This window comes from Aotus nancymaae, unplaced genomic scaffold (genome assembly GCF_030222135.1).
Source record: "Aotus nancymaae isolate 86718 unplaced genomic scaffold, 86718_ANA_hifiasm-v0.15.2.pri h1tg000048l, whole genome shotgun sequence".
NCBI classification, from domain to species: Eukaryota; Metazoa; Chordata; class Mammalia; order Primates; family Aotidae; genus Aotus; species Aotus nancymaae.
In genome coordinates this window covers 15,745,217-15,769,834 of record NW_026988462.1, presented here as the reverse complement: position 1 = coordinate 15,769,834, position 24,618 = coordinate 15,745,217, and the positions used below count along the sequence as shown (strand labels likewise).

General features: G+C 34.1%; 1 long non-coding RNA gene across 1 annotated transcript in view; it reads left to right on the top strand.

Annotated features, from left to right (window-relative positions):
* LOC135268968 (uncharacterized) overlaps positions 1–24,350 on the top strand; it is a 29,220-nt gene extending 4,870 nt beyond the window's left edge. Inside the window, exons 2-3 of the long non-coding RNA XR_010337299.1 lie at positions 2,122–2,327; positions 24,276–24,350. This is a non-coding gene — a long non-coding RNA (uncharacterized LOC135268968). The remainder of the gene's footprint in view (positions 1–2,121; positions 2,328–24,275) is intronic.
* The last annotated feature ends 268 nt before the right edge of the window (positions 24,351–24,618 follow it).

Below are 24,618 nucleotides of genomic sequence, written 5' to 3'. Positions count from 1 at the left end.
ATGTTGGCCAGGCTGGTCTTGAACTCATTGGCCCCCTCTGCCTCCAAATATGCTGGGATTACAGGGCTGAGCCACTGTACCCACCCTTCAAATTTTGTTTTTAATATCCTCCTTAATTTATTTCTTGACACAATGGTCATCAGGAGTATGTTGAGTATTTCCCATGTATTTGTACTGTTTCCATAGTTTTGTTATTGATCTCTAGTTTTATTGTATTGTGGTCAAAGAAGATACTTCATATGATTTTAGATTTTTTTTTTTTTTTTTTTTGAGATGGAGTCTCATTCTGTCACCCAGGCTGGAGTGCAGTGGCACTGTGTCAGCTCACTGAAACCTCCATCTCCTGGGTTCAAGCAATTCTCCTGCCTCAGCCTCCCTAGCTGGGATTACAAGTGCCCACCACTACACCCGGCTAATTTTTGTATTTTTTAGTAGAGTTGGGGTTTCACCATGTTAGTCAGGCTGGTCTTGAACTCCTGACGTCAGGTGATCTGCCCTCCTCGGCTTCCCAAAGTGTGGGATTACAGGCATAAGCCCACACTCCCGGCCCGATTTCAGATTTTTTAAATTTGTTGAGATTTGTATTATGTCCTAACATATGGTCTCTTCTGGGAAATATTTCATGTGCTTATGAGAAGAATGTGTACTTGCTGAATGAAATGTTCTGTAGCTGTCTGTTAGGTCCATTTGACCTAAAGCACAGTTCAATATTTAGATCCAATATTTCTTTGTTAATTTTCTGTCTAGAGGATCTGTCTGAAGCTGACAGTGAGATGTTAAGATCCCAAATTTTTTTTTTTTTTTTTTTTTTTTTTGAGACAGAGTCTCATTCTGTTGCCAGGCACCAGGCTGGAGTGCAGTGGCACAATCTCGGCTCACTGCAACCTCCACCTCCCAGGTTCAAGCAATTCTCCTGCCTCAGCCTCCTGAGTAGCTGGGAAGGATCCCAAATTATTAATAGTTTACCTCTATCTTTAGATCTAATAATATTTGTTTTGTGTATCTGGTACCCCAGTTTTGGTTGTATACATGTTTAAAATTGTTATATTCTCTTGCTAAATTTATCCCTTTATCATTATGTAATGTTTTAGTTTTTGACTTAAAGTCTCTTTTATATGATTTAAGTATAGCTGGCACCAGGGTTAGCAGGTCCAGGTGGGCCAATTCATGGGCCTTTATGAAGCTTGCTCAGTACTGACAGTGGCAGTGATGGGCTAGGCAGGTGGACAGGTACTCGGGACTCTCAGCAACAGGTACGGCTTAAGAGACAGCAGTAGCAGTGGTGGGACATGCTTCTGACTCCCTAGCAGTTCATGCTGGTGTTGGCAGTGACAGCAATGGGCTAGGTGGGACAGTCACCTGGTCTGCAAATGGGATGTACAACTATGCTGGTTTTGGTAGATTGAGTTGGCCTGACCTCAGGCCCCCAGGAGGAGTGCTTAGGTGCCAACATTCATGGATGGGGCTGTGTGAGCCCGGGAACCCCAGGCACTTATTCGGGTACTAGGGAGGGGTGAGGAGTGAAGCTGGGTCTGTCAGGCCCGAGATCTGTCCTCAAGCCCCCTGGTGGTACATGCAGGTGTGAACTGTTGTGGGCAGGAGTGAGTTGATTCCCAGGCACCTGGTGGAATGCTCTGGGGCAATGGCAGAGGATGAGCTGCAGCCCCACTGCTGGGGATGGTGGGGTCACTGCTAATGGCTTGCACTTTGGCCCTAGTGGCAGCAGCCAACAACAGCAGTGGCTGCCAGTGGGATTTATCAATAGGGCTCCAGGGATGTGAATGCAGGCAGTGTTGGGCTCCAGGTAGGATGCAGGCTGGTATCTAAAAAATGGTTCCTTGCTACAGCTGCTTAGGACTCACCAGGTGTGTGGGACTCAGCATGAGCCCTTTCTCTGGAACAGAGCTGTCATGCTGTCTCCAGGAAGCTGTTTATGTTATCTCAGCGTATGCAAGGGTCAAGAGGCTCTCCCATGGGTGGGATTGCAGGAGTCCCTGAGGCGTATGTGGATTGTTGGGGGTTTTTCACTTTACCCTTTTCCCAAACCAGGGGGCTTATCTGGGGTACTAGCCTATCCCAGTTCAGCAGGCTATTCTGACTCTCGCTCCTTGTTTGCCCCAGGTGTTTCCTGTCACTTCTCTCGTGAATTCCCGTGTTCTTTCTTAGATGGCCTATTTAAAGTGTAATTACCTACTCATTCTGTTGGTTCTTCGAGGAGGAGGCAAGTGCCATACGCCTCTAGTCAGCGATCTTGAAGCCTTTCCAATTTTAAGAAAATTTTGAAGACTTCCCAGTGTTAGGATAAGCAGTCGTCATGAACAATACCTGTGAGTATGGCTTTATTAGTACTTTCATGACTTCGCTTTAATACTGCGATACTCTGTAGCTGTGTTTTTTCTCACCCACTGAAATTGAGAGCCGTAGGAAAACTCTTATGTTGCTTGGTTCTTCTCTGAACAGATTTAAAATTGCAGCTTTGATTCTGGTCTGTAACTGTAGAGCCAAATATGAAAGGAGAAAGAAACGGGGGGAAGCCTGTTTTATTGCTATTTTCCGTCACACAAAACACAGGCCTTCTCCTTCATTCCTTCTTACTCTTGCCTCCCATACTAAATGTTAGAAAGATGAGCAAAGGTGAAAAGAAGAGATTGTTCTTCTATCTTTTCTTTTCTTGTCCTCTTACAGCCATGCTGTTCTATACTCCCATCCTATCTAGTTCTCCTGAGCATCAAGTTTTAGAGGAGGTAACAAGGGCAAAACGTAGAAACGGTGTAAAGTACGAGGCCCTGGACAGCTTTGAATTTGGCCCAACACAAGCTCATAAACTTTCTTAAAACATTATGAGGTTTTATTTTTTGCGATTTTATTTTTATTTTTGGCTCATCAGCTATCATTAGTGTTAATGTATTCTGTATGTGGCCCGAGTTAATTATTCTTCCAATGTGGCCAAGGAGGCGAAAAGATGGGACACACCTGGCGTAACTTGTAAAAAGAGGAATAAATAGCAGAGCAAAGTAAGATTCTCATTAATTCTAGTCCCTGCCTGTCGATTGACTAAAATCATATCTTCTCCTTTACCATTACCTTAGTTTGGGCAACTAAAGAAGGATTTATTACAAACAAGTGAAAAATCCCAGTGGCTTAATAAAAGTTGATTTCTTTCTTATAAAGAGTTCATTTCAGTTGTACTCAATTGAGCAGCTCATGGCTGGCCTCCAAGGAGTGATTCAGGAATCCAGGCTTCCTCCAACTTATGATATCATCATCACTAACATGGGGGCTTTAATGCCTCAAGGAGAGGTGAAAGAGTATGAGGAAGGAACACTGCAATCCACATCATTTTAACTTTACATTTCCATTCACCAGAGCTGGCCTCACATTAATGGAAATAGGTAGCAGCTGCTCACCAGCAATTTTACTCTGTATAAAGGTGCACAGACCTTAAGCGTTCCGTTAATTATCTATCTCTGCCATACACCCCATGAGATACTCCATTTCTTTTTATTTTGAGTGCTTGTGTGTCCACTATGTTCCCAGTCTCTTTCATCAACCTAGAATATATACATAAGCTAACGGTTCTATATGAAAGTCCATGATCTTCAATGTTACCATTGCATTGAGAAGAGATATATTTGAAAAGTTCTAATACAGGATCTGTGTACACTTACTTGAAAAATTGTTGCTGGGTAAAATTTTTTGGATTTATGTTTTTATGAGAACAATAAAATAATCAGAGATATTATTGACTAAATGGGATATTGTAGGGAGGAATTAGAACTACATCATCTCATGTAACAATAATATGAAAAATGATTGCAAACACAATTGATATTTAATGTTCATCAAAGTATATAAATTGATGACTGTACATAAAAACCTTTTAGGGAGGGGGATGCACGTGGAATTCTGTGGGGGTGTGATGATTCTTTTATTACAGAAGCAGCTGTAAGAAGAGAACTCAGAATATACTATGTTCTTTCATGGGGTGGCTTTGAAAAATGATATGTTATTTGTTTGTTTATTAATTTCCCTAGGAGATACTAGACATTAGATTTTTCCCTTATTGACAGAGACTGAAGTATTTTATCTTGATAATCTCAGTTCACAGCAGTGTTTGACCTGTCTTTGGAGCTCAAATGCTTGCTCATTTGAGTTCTACAGTCAAAAGGAGGATTTTTGTTTCTTTCTGCTCCATGTAAATCAGCTAAGAGCTGCTAGGGAAAGGTCATTGATCTTCATAGATATAGTAGATGGGTCCATTTCTCTGATGAGGCATAAAAACCTAACACAGGCAACTCACTCTGGTTTGTGAATGACCACAGAGATTCTTTTAAAGATGCCACTCTAAAGGAGGAAAGATAGATTCAGTGAAGTTATTTTATTAAGGAAAAATTCTAAATATATTTCTTGTATTAAAATAGAAAAGGTACTATATTAATGTTATAAATTATAATTGAGAATTTATTAGAAAAACAGATTTACTGATTTTCATTGTTTTTATATATTGTAACTTTGATATGTTTCTATTTTCTGACTTTATTTGATATACATATAATTTAAATTATTTTTGTTTACTTACAGAAATTGATTTCATTTTTTTAAATTCCTCTATATTACACAATGGCCCTAGACTTATCTCTATTATATTGCTTATTATTTAAAGCTTTTTTTTTGCCACATATTGGTGAGACTAAAAGGAAAAAGTACATGGTTCCTGGTCTGAAAAATATAGAGACCAGGGAAAGAGGGAAAAGAAAAATAAAACAATTTTATAAGAGGTTGGATATACATATAACAGTGGAATATGAGAGCTACATTCACCACAGGGAAGAGAAAATACAGATTTTGTTGTTAGTTTGTTATTTAACTGTCTTTCTTAACCAACTGAGCCAGGTGGGGATCAACAATTTGACTTACATATGAAATACTAGTGCTTCATAGTGGCTGGGTCTGACTCATACTAGTTACTTGAGTAAAAGATGATAGAACTGCTGACTTGGCATAAAGACATATTGCTGTGTGCCATGATCCTGTGGCAGATGATCTCAAAGCTAGGATGCATCATGGTGATAGCAAGTGTAATGGGAATGTCATGTATTTCTATTCTGAATACAGTTATTGAGGACTTAACTGAGAAACTGGTTAAAGGCTTTTTATATATATTCTCACTTAAACTTATAACCTGTCCTATGAGGTAGATTCAGTTATCATCCATATTCTACAGATAAAAATGGAATCTTAAAAAAGAGTAAATGACCTATATGCTCAATGTCACCAAATTTGAACCTAAAAAAAAAAAAATTAAAAAGGAGATCAGATGCCAGACACTAGTCTCCTAACCACAGTATTTCCTAATTTTAGTTTTTCCTTTTTCCTTTTCTACAATAAATTTTAATCATAGTCCTGTTTATGGTTAGGCTTTTATTATGCCATACTTAATTGTTTTCTCAAATTAATCCAATATTTATTTATATGTTAGTAACCATGGTACAACGTAGAACTCAAAATTTATTATTTGATTTTAAATGTTTAATCAGTTGTTACACAACCTGAAATAGTGTTATAAATTGTGAGGCATTTTTACATGTTATCTTCTGCATTGTAAAAAAATATGTGTATACTAGTTATTATACCTATATCACAATTGAGGAAACCAAAGAAAATTAGTTGTGACTTGCTCAAAATAACATAAGGCATCTTTAGAAAAAAAAAATCACTTACTGTGTTATGTTATACTGGGAGTCATGAATAATAATAGAACAAGAGATATTTAATAGATTAGGCCCAGGAATTACAGAGTGATCTAGTTTGGATGTCCCCTCCAAATCCTGTGTGAAAATGTAATATCCATTTTTGGAGATGGGTCCTATTAGAAGGTGATTGGCTCATGGGGGTGAATTTCTTATGAATGGTTTAGCACCATCCCCTTTGTGCTGTCCTTGAGATAGTGGGTGAGTTAGCCGTGAGATCTGGTTGTTTAGAGTGTGTGACACTTCTCCCACACCGTTTCTCCTGCTCTCTCCGTGTGATACGCTGGCTCCCCCTTTGCCTTCCAGTGTGATTGTAGGCTTTCTTAGATGTCCGAGTAGATTCCAGGACTGTGCTTCCTATAAAGCCTGCAGAAAAACAATCCAATTAAACCTCTTTTCTTTATACATTACTCAATCTCAGGTATTCCTTTATAGCATCATAAGAACAGCCTAACACACAGAGCTACCAAGAGAATGGATAGATAGAGGTTTATACATAAGTATATATCTCCATTTAGACAGATAGATAGATATAAAAGCTACATTTCTTACTAAAATTTTGATGACAATTTGCTTAAGGTTTTCCCTTATTTGGATAGTTTTTCTGCCTTTTGATTCCCATTTGGGTAAATATCCTCACCTTCTTTAATGTGCGTATTTTGGTTCCTGCTTATCACGTGCTAAGCCCAAATTGCTGTCTGGTAAATCCCATTTCAAATTCCCAAACTTGACTGTCTCAGGATTAGATCAGATGCATTTCTCATTCAGTCATTCAGTCATCAGAGAATAAAGGTATGAAAGGCATGCAGTGTGAAGAGTGATGCTGAAGAAACCTCCCTATGTAGACAGCACAGTTGCCAGAAAAATAGGACTAAGTTTTCATGATATTACATCTCTTTATTGACCACTGTGCACATTCTCATATCCCAAATATGCAATTTTAATAATAAAATATTTTATCGAAATATCACTATCACAAGTAAAATGTCAGGAGCATTCCTTCCACTTTTGGGTGGGCACATAAAATCTGATCAAGCTGTTCCATACATGGGCCATCATATGAAACCACTCTTCTCTGTCTGTTATACTAAGGTGACTTCCAGATTTTCATTGGTGTATTCTCATTTTTATACAAGTATGACATTTTTATTCTGCTGAATATGGATCACTCCCAATAATCATGAAACAATCATTACACAATACCCTAAATTTAGCTTCTGTTTAGAATCAAAATTATATAGAGAAAAAAATATAGTAGATTGGTCAATGGTGCAAGACATAATATTTCCTGTTTTAGGTGGATAACAATGTACATGATAACTTCAAGTATCCAGACCAATTATTTGACTCCCTTGGACTGCCAACCTGGCTGCATAGTATGTTTCTCATTTTGATAATTTCTTTGGCCCAGGGGATTTTAAGGCCACCTATTAGAAAGGAATTAGTAATAAATTCTGTGTGTTTTTGTATGTGTGTGAGAGTGATGTGGAAGGTGGAAGGTAACTAGTGTTTTGCCTTGAATCAGATGTCAGAATGCTGAGTTTTGTTGTCTATAATACCATTTTGCTTTCTTTTTCTTTTCTTTTTTGGTTTTTGTTTACTCCGTTTGGAGCTAACTAAAATTGTGACTCATTACAAGTAACTTTTCTTTGAAAGGAAGGAACAATTTGCTAAAAACCAGATGTAACTCTGTTCATTTTCAATGAAGAATTAGCAAGAAAACTGCAATTCTTTATTTGATGTTACCATTTTCCATTTTTTTCACAAAACTGTAATATTTGGGAAGATATTGAACACTCTGAAATGTTACTGAGAGTCTAACAGGACTTTGAGTGTTCTTTTTTGGAATGAAAGGATAAATGAAGGAAGTAAAGTGATGGAGATGCTGACAATAGGACTGAATTAGACAGAAATTATGGCTGCTTGGGGACAACCCAGAAGAAAAACTATGGTGGAAGATCCTAAGAAAATGACCAAAATATCAATGTGATGTATTCTTAGTCCTTAGGACTTTTAAAGTTCAATCCTCATTGTAAGCATAACTATTTATCTTCTTTCTGACTCTTTTATCCATTATCTCCTCCTCTATATTTTCTCTCTTGTCAAAAAAGTACTTTTGTTTATTGACAATATAGAGTTTTAAACTACCTGAAACCAGAGTATCCATTGTGGAAAGTTTTATGTCTGACAGCTATATTTTAGCCATTAAAAGAACAATAAAATAATGGCTTCATTCCTTCTTTGTTTTTCTTTGAAGGCAATGAACACTACAAATAGGGCAATAACCTAGCACAATCTTTATTATTTCATGCACTCACTTTGTGCTACATTTCACTAACACTTTACACTTTATATCTAAATATGTAAATGGCTACATATCAAGAAAATAATATTAATTATATGTAATTCCCTACTCAACAAATGATGATGAAATAATGAAATTTTAAGACTAGTAAAAATAATGAAAACATTCTACAGATACTAATAAATAAAAAGAAATCCAAAATATGCTAACTGATGAGAAAAAATACAGTATGTTATAATTTTTGTATACATATATTTATACTGTGTGTATGTGAATATATTCTATAGATATTCTTTACCTATATTATGTAAACACATAAAAGTATACATTATACTTACCTCTGAGTGATAAACTCACAAGATACTTCTATAAACCTGGGTTATATGTGATTTTATTTTCTGAGTATATCTATATATATATGTACATAAATCCTTATATTGTTATAAGTATGCTACTATCAGTGGATTGTACTTTTTTAATCCATTAAATATTCTTTTAAATTCAGGTTTTGAAAGAGCTGTGCAATCTTATCTATAAAATATATTAAGAAAGATATAGATTGATATGGGCAATAAAAATACATATTAATTAAAAGGTAGATATTTTGCTAATTTAAAATTTTGATTATACTTTCATGCTCTATAATACTGTATATATACTATGTACAGTATTATAGAATCACATATAGAAATGTTTGGATGATTCTAAAAATATAATTACATAATTTAACAATGTATTCTGAATTGTAATATAAAATGTTTCAAAATATATAAATAAAATACAACTTTAGGCATATCAAATAACTAAAAAATCACCTTTATGTGAGTTTTGTTCCACTAACATTCTGACTCATCCTTCTAGAATAATAAACACTTGAGGCTGGATAGGTAGCATTTGCTCATTTCCCTCAGTGAGAACATTAAAATATCACCTATTACCCTGTTACTTGGGAAGATAGACTATGTCATTTGGTATAACACTGGTGATTTATCTAGTCTGGCATTCTCTGTTCTAAAAATATATTTTGAAGATCATTCTTCACTCTGTGCTTATGAAGACAACATGGTTTAGAATTTACAAAAAGGGTAGAGATTTATCTTAAGCAAGAGTATGCCAATTTCATGTGACATTTATCCTCTCAAGCCAGATGGCAGTGGGATGGAATTTGGGTCCTCCTTTTTCTTCTGTATATTATTCAAAGATTAATTAAATGTTCAAACTGTAAAGTCAACAATCCTAAATAATTCCATTATGTATTTAGCCAGCTCTGTCAATAAATGAAAGAAGAGTGTCTAGTCACTATTATAATTCGTTACATGAATATTTGCTTAATGATTTTAATAGCATTGATTATCAGAACTAGAATATAATAAATATATAATGCTCACTAGAAAATTTCCAATGAATTGTTCTAGAAAATTTATATTATTTTACCAAGGAGCTTCAAACCTGCTAAGCATTTCCCTACCTCTCTGCCCCTTTCCTGAAAAACAAAACAAAACAACAAAAGCCTTTTTTTTTTTTTTGGTCTGGATGTTTTGAAGTGTTCCAGCAAAGATGTGACTTTAACTGTACAGGCAGTCCTGACCTTCTAGCAATGTCATTAAAAATTGAGAGACATAGATAAGATACAGAAGGTGTCATCCTCAAACTTAAATTGGCCCAGAATATATTACAAGTTTAGCATCACTTTTCCAAAATGCTTGGGACCAAAAAGTGTTTCAGATTTTAGATTTTTTAATATTTGCATTATACAAGGCTGACTGAGCATCCCATTTTTGAAAATCTAAAATCTGAAATACTCCAATGAGCATTTTCTCTGGGCATCATGTCGGTGCACAAAATGTTTCAAATTTGGAGCATTTCAGATTTGGGATTTTTAGATTTGTAATGCTCAACCTATAAAACCAGTGTGACATAAGTAAACTTTCCACATAACTTCCATGAGAGATGTGAATTTTTGCCATAGTTATTTACATAACTCAAATTATTGGTTATCACAAAATATATGCTCATCAGAAAAATATTGGTCCAAATTTGCTTTTCAAGCATGTTCATTTAATTCTAGTATAATACTTTATAATAATAACAAATACTTATATGATTCTGATTACATTCAGAATATTAATATATTAAAAGATTTTTTTTTAGTATTTAGTAAGCCTATGGAATAAATGTTGGTATTATCTTTACATGTTAGAAAGGAGAAGGGTTTTAAGAGCTTCCTGGAGAACATAAGGGAAGTTGCTGAGTCAGGTTTGAACCCAGGTTGTCTGGGTGCAGAGCCTCTACTATCATCCGTTATGCTACCTAGACTTTCAATGAAGAAAAAGTACGCCTATAATGAAAACAAATCTTCAGAGCTAGTTGGCATTATCCTTCATTTATTTGTACTTTTGGGGAAAACAGAGAATGCTTGAAACCTAAATGGCCTTTTGGATGCCAAAGGAAAAAGAAACCATGAATTTGTTGAGAGTAGATCAAGTTCTAACAATGCTAACCTTTAACATTGAGTCTACTGTGATATCTGGAATGAGAGAACCACTTCAAGAGAATAACATTAATTCTAGAAAATGAGAAACATACGTTTAGGAAAGATAAATGAAAGATACTTGAAGCACAATATTATCTAGTTTTCTTCACTGGAGAAGTTCTTAAGCAAATTGAAGAACCTTCTACCTATGGTTCTCTGCATGTAGACAATTCGGCATGTTTGATTGGATAGTTGGTAGAGGTCTTATTCCTTTGAGGAATTAAGTCAAATATCGGTATATTATAGAAATAAAAAAATTCCATTTAAATTTCTTTTAAGTGGAAGGGAAGTTATGACCCCGAATATTTCCCTCATTACTTAATTGAATATATTTTGATCATTCACATGTGAGGCCATGGTAAGGCAATAACATAGGCTACATGTTTGTCTGTGCTAAACCCAGACTTTTTCATGTGATAAGGAGTATTTTTTCCTTTCTCCACTTCTCTACCCAATATAAAGTGTCTGTATTGTTCACCTCATCCTCCACAACTCTGCTTCCTTTGAAACTCTTGCATTTGACCCTTAACATCATTCCTTACTGACAATGTTAGCGTCTTAAGATGAGGTTTTGAAGTACATCTCAAATGAAATAATAGACTCCTCTTTTTCTTGGTACTTATTCTAGTAGGAAATTAAAATTTAAAGACAAATGCAAAAACTTAAAGACATGTGCAAGGAGGGTGTTCATTGATAAGAAAATCTCTTCAAATTTATTCATTACCAAATAATTTTATATCAGCCTATCATACTTGGATTGTGAATTTGCATGTCTTTGAAATTCTAAAATCTCTTAGGTCTATGACAGAATATGCTTGTAATAGCCCTAGTTCCAATAGATCTCATTGTTTTCTATAACCTCTAATTAGATGCTTTGAAGATTATGAGCAAGACAGGGAATAGACGGTGATAAACATTAAAGAATGAATTTAATTTTGAAAGTATTAAGGTTGAACTGTTTATGAGACATCTGTGTAGATGATGTCCCATAAATACTTATAGAAATGCAGTTAGAGCATAGAAGAGAGCAAATGGCAAGTAAAATATAAATCAGAACTACCAGCCTAAAGATTAGGTCTTAAGATAGAAGATTTACATGATTACCTAAAGCTCACATTATATATGTCTTTATCTAAGAAACCATTAAATAACTTTCCTCTTCCTTATTCAAGTTATGAATAAATTGAGAAGTAAAATAGCAGATTCTGCAGATAAAATGCCAAGAGATCATTTCTATGACTGATAAAGCTAGACCAGAAGACACAGTTTGATAAATGTCAAATGAGCCTGAGATCTCCCTAATCATACTAACGGTCTACACAGAATACCCCATTAATGGGAAATGCAGAGTATGCAAAAAAACACAATTCATTTTTTTTTATTTAGTTGGAGGAAGGAGAAAATAATTGATTGAATTTCCTATGTCCAGGTGTGTTTCTGAATTAGCTGTTTTCAGAGATGTGAGTCAATGGATATCATCCTTTCTCTCCACATGGTAGTTAATTCCTTTGTATGAGTTGGAGAAATTGATGAGGTAATAAACAAGGGAAAAAATAGAATCTTATAGTAGACAGTGTGGATTTTAGTGCTAGAGGTCTCTGCATGAGTCAGAAGATTGAATTAATTAAATCCACTCCAAATTACATATTACTCAAGATTGAAAATTCACCCAGAATTATTCCCTCCTCAAATTATTATCAAATTGTCCACTATGGCCTGTAATAACATTCTGCAAGTAAGACCAAAGGACATCATCATCATCAGTTTTGCAAAAATGCCATTCATACAGTCATGCTGTATATTGAGATACTCTATGGCAAAAAAAAAAAAAAAAAAAAAAAAAAGAAGTCCAAACCAAAGCAGGTTAAAGTTCAAAATGTTAAATGACAAATAATTAAAATCTGATATAAATCTCTCTTGCATTTGTCTGTTAAAAATCCAAAAAAGGATACCCCGTTTTATAAGATGTGATTGTTATATATTGCATGACTGTATCAAAACATCTCATGCACCCTATAAATATATACACATACTATGTACCCACAGAAATTAAAATTTAAAGAAATCCAGAGAAATTTCTTATAGAGATTAGTTTTAGTTAAAGAGCCTTCCAAGGTTAGGAAGAGTTAAGGGTCATTCAGTTGCTTTAGCCTTTAGTATTTCTTACCCAAAAGTTGTACTTCTTTTAGGACCTCATAAATTTAATAAATTTAGGGTCAAATTCTTTATTATTCTCACTTTAAATAGTACAAACATTTGATAGAACATACACCATTTCTTTCCAGCACACGCTCTTCTAAATCATTTAAATTAGCCTTTAAATCATTTATCAGGTTAACTCATATTCTCAGCACATAGTGTTACAAAACACTAATTTCTTTTTATTTATCCTCAAAAACTGGCTGAATTATCTTTTCTCTGTAATTGACCAAAGCAATCAACACAACCAATACATCACACTAAGGTTCAGTATTTTTGTTTTTTGGGTTTTTTTTTCCCCCTGAGACAAAGTCTTGCTGTTTCCCAGGCTGGAGTGCAGTGACGTGATCTTGGCTCACTGCAACCTTCACTTCCTGGGTTAAAGCTATTCTCCTGCCTCAGCCTCCCAATTAGCTGGGATTACAGGCACCCATCATCACGCCCAGCTAATTTTTTGTATTTTTAGTAGAGAGGGGGTTTCACCATGTTGGCCAGGCTAGTCTCAAACTTTTCTCAACTTCAAGTGATCTGCCTTCCTGGGCCTCCCAAAGTGCTGGGATTACAGGCGTGAGCCACAGTGCCCGGCCTCTAAGGTTCAGTTTTACCACCTTCCCCAGAGCTTCTAGCTTAGCAGACACATGGCATGTGTATCCGCTTATTACAGGTAATAATTTTACCAAATATTTTGCCTCCCACTGTCAACATCTCATTTTTAGTTGTTAGAAACCTGCTTTTAGTTGCAATTTATGTTAATTAGTCCATACATTAAGAATAGCATAGAAAACTATTTAGATGAAGAAGCATCTTGAAGATTGGATGAAGTGATATTTGGGGAATCTATGTTTCTGGATTTTTTATTTGTATATTTTCAAACAATGCTATTAGAATTTACAAATTTGCTATTACTATATCTTTCTGTTAACTTGAAAGTTCTATTAGGAAACTAATGACTCATTGTCTCTCAAATAATGCTTTTATACCAACACCTATTTTTCATCATTAATTTTCCAGCATTCTTTGGTTAGTATCAGTATTTTCTTGGTATAATTTTTCTTTTACTTATTGTTATTTGACTCTATGTGTTTTTATAATTTTAGTAGCTTCACTCTAAGCAATGAAAAACTTAGTTTTTGAGTTCAGCTGGCATCTTTATCTTTTATTTCAAGAAGTTAGTACATTTATATTGATTTGTAAGTCTATGAAATTTGTTTTCTGATGTTCAAGATCTTCCTATGCATCTGTTTTCATTGTAGATCCACATAACAAGCCTCACGAGGAGCTAATCTTAGTTTAAATTGTAATTAAAAAGAGAAAGAGCTGAGAAAACACAACAGCACAAAACAAACAAGCAAAGACACAAATGGTGTCTGACTTTTTAATTGAGAATTGGCTTTACCCTAATGGAAAAGAGACAGTGTTACCTTGTGAAGATAAACAATTTCAAAGGCTATCAACATTGTATGAAGTCACTTGATAAGTATGATGAAGTATGATCTAATAATATCTGAGCACAAAACAGAACTGAAAAGGGCAACCAGAGATGCACTAACAAGTTTTTATTTCCTTTGAGACTCAGTACTTGGCTAAGTACAATCCTTGTTCCTGTAACTTTAAAAGCTTAGTGTTTTTTGCCCAGTGAATCATTAGTTTTCCATTGCAACTTCCCTCGCTATCTGCTAAATTTTGGTGATGAAACTGTCATGACATTATTACATTTACTTTTCTTACTATCTGTTAGATGGATCAAAAAGTTCATTCTTTGCTAGTTTATTTGAATTTTTACATTCTACTCTTCTAATGATTCCTCCAGAAATTGAATATACATATATTTAAAAGCCTAAATTTGATGCATATTTTATTCTACAGTTAAGATTTTACTAAATGTATACTATTATTATCTAGCATTTTAAGACTATTTTGTTTTATTGTTTTTAAGGCTATTTTGATTAATCCTCTTATTTAGATATTTGTTATCAGTTTGTATATATCCTTAACCCTCTTATTTAGATATTTATCACTTTTTATATATCCAATAATTACTTAGACATACCTGTAATTTTCATTTTCTTAAATATTTATTATATCTCAGAAGTTCTTTTGTAAGTATTTTTCTTATTTTTGAATCTTATGTTTAGACATATTTTAAATGAGTATTGGTAGTAAACTTAGATTTTCATTAATTTCAAAATATCTTACCTCTACCTTTGTTTTTATTTAGTTAGCTAATGAACTACAGGTTGAATATGATTTTTTTTCTAATGGATTTTTTATTAAGCATTTTCTGCTTTTCTGCTGTTCTTGTTGTTGTGAATTACCTACTAACCTAATTGGTATTTCCTTCCAGGTAATCTGTTATTTCTTTCTTATATGACTTTCTAGATGTATTAACTGTTTAGCAGATAGAGAGATATATCTAGGAATTGATATTTTTATTCTGCTTCTTTTTGTGTTTTCTGGAATTTAGGATTTGTCTTGTTTACCATTTGAGTCAAATTCTCAGGTAGTATCTTTTCAAGTTCTGTTTCTCACCCATTCTCTTTATTTTTACATTAGAGAATACCAGTTAAATGTAAGTTAAAATTTCTCACTTTATTCACCATGACCCTTACCCATTTAATATATTTTTGCTTTCTGTTTCTTTCTAATTCTCTATTTTCTAGTTAACACTCTTTTCAGAAGTGTCTATTCTGCTCTTTAAATATTTTTAAATGTGTCATTCATTTATAGAAGTACTTTCTAATTCTTTATAAACTTACACATCAAATTTGATAATCTTTTATAATTTCCCCAAAGTTTTAAACTCCTCTGACTAGCCTGATTAAACTTTGTGCTTGACATAATTTTCAGCTGGCTTGAGTAGGACAGTTGAGCCTTGGAATTCATGTGAACTTGCCACATTAATATTTGTTTGGTCCATCTCAGACACAGACTTCATCTCAGGCGTAGTACCCTGTACCTAATCACACACTTTTCTGATTGCAATATTTAACAGTTGTTTTATGTTTCAAGGAGCTCCCTGGATAGTCTTCAGCATTTCCCTTACTCTTTCTACAACCATCTTTCCAAGCTCTCTACTCATAAAAGCTCAGCCCATACCCACCCATTCCCTGAGACATTGCTGGCTTACAGTATAAATGCCTCATTATTACATGAGCCTTCCTTCCCCTACTGAAATACTTTTTCAAATAAGATTTCTCTTTAAGCCCAGATTTGTTTTTATTTGACATATCCTTAAATCTTAATATATATAACAGAAATATAGATTCCATTTCTGATATTCTTCTAGTATTTTAATGTTGCATTGATTTTTTTAACAGAGTGGCTAATCATTAATGATGGATTTTTCCTTAGGTATTTTATAATTTTTAATACTATTTTTCTTGAAACAATAGTTTAAAAAATCATTTAAGAGTTGTTTTATGAAAGTGAATGGAGGGTGTTTGACTGCTTCTGCCTGGTGTCTGTGCTCTCACAAATTAAGAGTTTATTTATAACTTTTTGAACTGGGATGTCTCAGCTCACACAGGAAGTATGAATTTTGGCTTTCATACCTGACATAAATGAGGAATTGTGATTCTGAATCCTCCAGGAAACCTTCAGTACATATTCTCATAAGCTCTGTTCCACAAGGAGCAAAAATTCAAATGTGCAAGTTTTGTTTTCCACAGTTCTGCAAGATTTTTTGGAATTTGTGTCCTATTGAGAACATGGCCTAAATGGAGGTCTTGATTTTAGGTCAGAGGGATTATATGACTCTCCATACTACTCTAAATTGTTCCCATTACCTAGGTGGGGATTAATAAGAGCTAGTTTCCAGTTCACCTGATTGGCAGCCACCATATAGTAGGGTGTATCATCATCTCTGCAAACTGCTTTTGATTGTTTACCTCCACCCAGTAGAAGAGCAGACAGGCTATAAGATAATTTTTAAAACATATTTTAAACACTTCTACTGCTTATTAGGGAGCAGTGATGTCTCTACTTTTACTTGGATGCCAAAGTCCAAAACTGACTGTGATAAGGAAGCTTAATGTTTTACCTGTTTTAAACCTATTACTACCATTTTGCATTTAAATAAGATACTAGAATTTTTATGGTTAATGGTTATAGCTAAAGAAAATACATTAAAGATATATCAAAAATATCTTCATAAACAATCAAAAAACTTTGTAATAATAGAGATATACTTTATGAATGTACAACTCTGGCTTTGTGTTTTGGTTTTCTGAGATACATTCAGATTTAAATGATTTTAATAGTATGTTTTTGAGAAAAATTTTTGAAAATATGTTGGAAAAATCAGTGGGTCAAATTTGGTTATATTTGATATGGTATGATTTAGTCCTATTATATTTAAGTCATTAGTTCTATATTTTATTATATGATTATCTAGTTAACTTTGTTGGGTTTTCTGCACTGAATCATGTTTCATAGTATGTTACATTCAGCAGAGGCTTTATAAATTGCAGTGTTATCTACTACTAAAGTTTCACTAATTCATGAAGATAAATAGAAGGATTATTCAACTACTTCCAAAATTATGTGTGTGCATAAATGCCTGTATATATGTGTGTATAAATGAAATATATATTAAACTGTAATATATAATTATACATATCATATGTTATATATAATATGTATAATTATTCTGATTTTATTTTTTCCTTTAGGTACTATTTTATTTTTCTTCTACTCTCTTGAGTTTTCCATTTCACTAAAGGGCAACCCTATTATTTCAGTTATTCAGGTTAAAAATCTTGGCATTATTCTTGACAAGTTTCTTGTTTTCAGAGTCTACATTCACTTTATAAGCAAATTCTGAAAACCTTAGCTTTACAATAGCGAGGATTCATCCATTCCTCTTCGCCCACATTTCCACCACTTAGTCATGACACCTTTATTCTAGCCTGAATCGTTGCCATAGCCTCTTACCTGATCTTCTTGATTTTGTCCTTGTCATAGTAATTATGTCATATTCTGTCTAAAAATTCTTAAAACATTTCTTCTGGCTGTCCATTTCACTTAGAGTTTACTTGAAGTTTTTTCTGTGATCTTCAATATGGAACATTACCCACCCTCCTCTTCTTAGTTTCCTGATTTCTTCTTTATCCTCTCTCATTCATTCAATTGCTTCAAGCATACTGGCTTCTGACTCTACCTTGAATATGCTAAATGTGTTACAACTTCAAGGTTGTTGAGACCTACGAAAAGGTCTCCTTGAAATGCTCTTATTCCAAACACTCTATTATTAGATTATCTTCTTCATTTTTTTAACTCAGAAACCCACTCTCTGGGAAGACTCTCTCAGACACCCTATCTAAACCCTCAAGCCCCTTCACCTACATAATTTATATTTCTTTGGCCGACTTTTTTTTTTTTTTTGAGATGAGGTCTCAGTATCTTGTCCAGTTCTTACTTCAAAAGAAAAATAGACATAAAAAATAAGTTGCTGGTTCCTAATAGGGAAAAATTTTGATAATTGTACAGAGAGAAACTGCTTACAAACACATTGCAGATCAAATATTTGAAGTTAAAATGTTAGCACCTGGTCTCTTTGGTCTACTTTATTTGTTCTCCTTGGCACTTATTAAGATCTAAAATTTGATATTTTCACTTAATGTTTTCTGTTTACTTTGTCACCATTATTAGAATATAAGCTACTTAAAGTGGGGTTTTTCTTTTTCTCTATTTTAGAATCTGTCACCTCTTTGGTACATAGAAGAATGCCTGAGGCATAAAAGGTTTTCAAGAATACTTGGCTAACTGCATAAATGAGTCAGTAAATTAGATTGATAGATTGCCTCTCTATAGACTGAAAATAATTGCCCATAGAAATTTTAAAGAATATGTTTCACTGTTTCTTTACTTTTAGTGTTGGTAGGAAGTAGCACAATGTGCTACTTTTACCCCTAATCTGACAGACTTTAGGGATTTCTCTCAAAACTTGGATGAGTTTAGTTTTGTTCTAATGTTGTCACATTTTCCATTAGTGTAGGTTTTTCTTTGTTTATTCATTTGCTTGACACTTAGTGGTGGGCAATTTTATTCAAAAACATATGTCTTTTAATTGCAGTAATAAAACAAGATTTCTTGAAAATGCCTTCTCTATCATGTTCTTCGCTCTGTCTTTCTGGATTTCTTATTAATGACATGATATAACTCCTGCACCTGTTCCCTAATTTTCTTGTCTCCTCACTCCTCTTTTAAATTTCTTTGTAGTTTTATTCTCTAGTGTGGCATATATTCTCAACTTTATGTGCCAACCACTATCTTCACGTTTTTTCATTACTCCGATCATGTTTCACTTTCAAAGACATCTTTAAATGTTCTCTGAATGTTTTACTCTATAGAGCCTTTAATATCCCTCCTTTTTGAGGAAATTAAGTATTTTTTACCCTTTGTTTTTCTGCTTCATACATTATCTGTTTCCTCAGTGTTCTTTCCTTGTGTTAATTGTTTTTTCATTTTAGAGGCTTTTTTCAATTGGCCAGTGATTCCTGGTTCTCTGCCCATAGTTGCAAATGAAGAACTCTAAAATTTTCCAGAGACTCTGTGTGAGTATAGGTGAACACTTGTAAAGACTAATCTTCCTGGACTGGACCCTGACTAAAACTAGCTGTGATTCATTATCTCTCATTAATTTCCTGAAGAGAATTCCTCCATTGACCTCCCTGTGGGTGAAGAGTTGGGTGTCTAGTACTGGACGGAGCTGAGCACAAAAATGCTTGGCCCCTCAACTTTCATGGTGTGACTCTTTTCTAATTTCCCTGTTTTCAGCCTGCGTTGCTGCCATCAGCAGTGTTTAGTGTCTTCAGCAGGATACCTGCTGTTCAAATTCTCCGGAGAATAAACCTCCAACCTAAATGCACCAGGCAAGGAAGTTTTAATTCACATATGTCCACATTTTCAAGATTATTGGTGGCAGAAATTTCTGTGAATTTCTGGGATACTGCAATGCAGACTTTTTCCCTGCCAGCTTAAATGAATTACCATTTGTGCATTTATCACCAGCTTCCAGGATTTTGTTTATGATACTTATTTTTCTTGTCTCTTTGCCTTTGTAAATTTTGCCCCCCTCCTCAGCCTACTGTTTTAATACCTCCTTTATCTTACGTTATTGGAATTTTAGGAAAGATCAGATTGAAACCGAATATGTATCTGCAATTTTAAGTGACAGTTTTTGTTTTGTTTTTTTTTTAATTATTAGCAGGAAAAGGTAAATATTTCCTGCCCTGAATTCTTTTTTTTTTTGAGACGGAGTTTCGCTCTTGTTACCCAGGCTGGAGTGCAATGGCGCGATCTCGGCTCACCGCAACCTCCGCCTCCCAGGTTCAGGCAATTCTCCTGCCTCAGCCTCCTGAGTAGCTGGGATTACAGGCACGCGCCACCATGCCCAGCTAATTTTTTGAATTTTTAGTAGAGACGGGGTTTCACCATGTTGACCAGGATGGTCTCGATCTCTTGACCTCGTGAGCCACCCGCCTCGGCCTCCCAAAGTGCTGGGATTACAGGCATGAGCCACCGCGCCCAGCTCCTGCCCTGAATTCTAAAACGAAGTTATTAAAAAAAAGAGTATTAGCTTGTATCTTAGTTACCTTGGGCTGCTATAACCAAATACTGTACACTGGATGTCTTAAACAACAGAAATGTATTTCTGACATTTCTGGAGTCCAGGTTTAAGGTACCAGCTGATTTGGTACCTGATGAGAGGTCTCTTCCTGGCTTGCAGGTGGCTGTCTTCTTGCTGTGCCTTCACGTGGCAGAGAGAGAGAGTGACAGACACACACACACACACACACACACACACACACACACACACGTCTCTTGCTCTTCTCTTAAAGCCACTGTTTTCATCATGGGCTCCACTCTCATGATCTCCTCTAAACCTACCTCCCAATGGCACCACTTCCACTTATCATCACATTTGGGATTAGGGATTTAATATTTGAATTATGGAGTGGCATAAACATCCAGTCCATGACAGGTTAGTTGAAAGTTATATTTTACAATTTGAGTTTAAAGACGTTAGTGTTATATATTGATACATATTTTTCACGCTTAAACGGATGACCTTGTCCTCTTTTTTCAGACATTAGGGTAACTTTATACATGTCTTACACTCTCTTTAGCCAAGATAAAACAGTCACAAATATCAATGTTAAGAATAAAATATTTAAAAAAATGAAAGCTAATAGTTTAAACAAGAATACTGTAACATATTTTTAAATTATTTCCCAAGTAGCAAACATGGGCCTTCAAAATGAATTCTCAAGTGATTTTCTTGCTTTCTCCTGAGAGAATGAAATTAAAGCCTACTTTGTAGAGCACTTTGTTATAGAATTAATTACCTTAATTATCTGTCTTTTTATAGATTAGCTTTAATTTTGGCAATCAATCCTATTAATGCATTCATGACTAGGCAGAATTCAAGATTTTAATTTGATACCAAATGTTCTGACTGTGTTAAATCTAAGTTGGCAAATTATTTACTTTATATTTTGAAAACAACATGTCCTTAGGTAACTGTGTAAGGGTTCTTATTCTAACCAAAATTTGAGTATTATTACACAGCATCAAAACTTGCTTTTCAGTGGCATCATTAATAAAAAAAAAAAAATTATGTTCTTTTACTTGCAAATCACTTAAGTGCCAAAATGTGTTTTTTAATACAATAGTCCAGCTTACTCTATGGGGCCTTCTGCTACATTAGCATCATTATGAAGAAAGAAACCAAAGAGGGAAAGACAGAGACAGAGTGAGAGAAAGAAACAGAGAGAGAGACAGAGAACAGAGAGAAACAGAGACAGAGAGAACAGAGAGAGGACTCTAATTTCATCTTTTATGTTAATATGCATCTATAATTTAAAAGTACATTGACATGAAGTCACTTCAATTTTGTCTCTACAAGACTTTAATTGGCAGAATATTAAAATATATTGTCCTTTTTTCACAGAAAGATAAACTTAAGGTCCTGAAAACAAATTGTTAGCCTAATATGTTAAGAAAACATGATTAAAACTGTATTTGATTCAAATTTTTTAAAAAGGTATTAGTCCAAGTTTTTTGCATTAACATGTGAACATTGTTTATTATACTTCTGATATTGGCATCCTATAATCCTTAAATTATAATACAGGAAAAGATATAATTTAAAAATCTTGCCTATTCCTCCATGTCCCTAAATATCCACATTTACATGCTTATCATTTTTTTACATTTACATCAGCTTTCATAGCCAACACATCAAGAATTTTCAATATGAAATATTTTTATTTTAAGAAAGTAATACTTCAATCTAGTGATTTTTAAAATGTCATTTACTTTCTTCCTCAGAAAATGCCACATTGTTTGCCATTTTAGGACACCTTAAAAGTAAACATTAAAACCATTTCTACTAGTCTAGTAAGTTTATTTCAATTCCTACATAATATTTTTGGTAGCAGAGACATTCTTAGGGTTAAGCAGAGGAGGCAGCCTTGGGTCAGTCACATTTTCTAACATGGGAACTGCCTCTTTAAAGGATCATAAAAAAGATGCCTCTGCTTGGATTCTGATTTTTGTGGATTTCTCCTATTGAGAAGTCCCTTCAAATAGCTATGGTTCAGAAGGGAATTGGGGAAACGACAGAGCATTTATTTTAACACAAGCACTTAGCCTGACTTTCTTGACTAGATCCAAGGGACTAAAGTGGCACCAAATGGAGGAATTTTGCAATATGAATTATTAGCCCAGCTTCAAAAAGTGCTCCAAGGACAGAAACCATTTCAATTTTACCGAAATCGCTGCTTAGCTCCAAACTACTTTCTATCATCTGAGTGAAACATAGTTCAGAGTAAGTCAGAGAGAGGATAGCAAATAAACAAAAAGGCTCAGTAAAGCATATCAGACTGATATGAAAACCCAGTATGTGTGCCAATATAGCTCTCTGAGGCTCAGTGAACAAAAATTTAACTCAGGTCAGCAATTCCATCAGCAGTTTCTATTTTGCTGTAGCCACAAGCTACCTGACATAAAGGCAGTGATGTCCAACACAGATTCTTGAAAAGGTAAAACTTGAAAGAACCAAGAAAATCTTTATGAAACTTCATTTTTCAGGTGCACTTTAAAAAGGTGAACAGGAGTTGGAAGTAATCTTTCCATGCTGCATTGAAAAGCTAAAGCAGGTTAAGAGGAAACATTCCAGTTTGAGATGGAAATAGAGCCATTGCTGTCTTTGTTGTTTAATGTCTTCTAGAATATAAATCTTTAAATTAGTTAATATTTGATTATTCCTGAAATTTACTCCCTTGGATTTAAAAAAAATAAAAGAGTACACAGATTCTATTATACTGGTGTTGTTCTATTTCCATCACATTTTTTTCATTTGTCATATATGGAATTATTATGCTTGCCCCGAAATACCCCTTCTTTCCCCATCATTTCTCGGATCTGAACCATACAAAATAATAAAGACGGTGCTTGCATTGACTGAACTAATCAAACCATTTACTTTCAATTTTCATTTTTTTTCAGGGAAGATGGATGTTTGCAGTGATAAAGAATCAGTTAAAATAAACCTCATGCTTCTAATTTAATAACTCTTTTTCCCAAAAATACAACAACAAATGTTTCTGTTATAATTCATTTGCATTTCATTTAATTAAATATATTTGTATACTACCCATAAAATTGTTACTTCTTACTAAAACAGATGCAGTGTTTCTTTCATTGTTGTTAAGGTACAATACGCTACATCTCAAAATCTCTTAAACTTTCCTGGTGTTTCTTCCAAATGAGTGAATTATGTTAGACTAGAATTATGGTAAATGCCAGTTTCACTGCCTTTTGAAAGATTAGGTCAGAAAATTCATTTTATTTTAATCAATCCATTGTTAACTATTCTCTGTTAATATGTTTCTGCATTATAAGACATTACAATGAAGTCTTGGAAAAATCTCTTTTCAAATATTAATTATCAGAAAAAATCTCATTTTTTTCCATTGGACTTCTTATGGAAAAAAAAAATCTTACTATATCTCATAGTTGTTTAGTTGTTAATAGATAAAAGGAAAAATGCTGCATTTTCCCTTGGGTTTTTCCTTTCTTGTTGTTGCTATTGGTGATTTTGTTTTTGTCTTTCTGGCTTGCTATTACATGGCTTTAGGCATGGCGACCCTTGTTAATTCCAAAAAGCACTCCTTGATGAGAGCTCAGATAGTTCGACTAAAGTGACTCAAGAAAGTGAAAAACGTTCGTGTTGTGTTTGATGTTTTCGAAATTTTCCATGTCAAGGTGGTTTGCCCAAGGCCATACTTTCTCACTTTCAGAAAGTTGTTTTGCCACACCTGTCAACTGAGTCCTTCGACAAAATTCTCTATTAGTGATTTAACAGAATGTTATGCCAAGTTGAGTTGAAGTTTGCTAAAATTTTACATTTTTTAAAGCAATAACCCTTTATCTTGATTTCATTTTATGTTAAGAAGCTGGTCTATTTCTTGATGTATTTCAGATGGCGTTAAGCATCCCTCACAACCACGGAGTTCACTCATAAAACCACTGCATTTGGAAAAACAAGTGATAAACAGTAAGAGTCTTCTTTCTTTCTTTCCTTTAAATTTTACTCAAGAGATGTAAATCATTTTGTTAAAGATTTTAACATTTAGAAATATGCACTTTGTTTTGTGGCAAGAGAGTTTTTTCTGTATTATGCCTTTTCATAGGTATAAGACTTAGTTATTGTATATGAGAATGTATGACATTAATTTACTGACTACTCTGTGGCAGTCATTAGATATGATTTAAAGTGAATCATCTCATTAAATCCTAGGGAGATCACTTCAATATATGAAGCT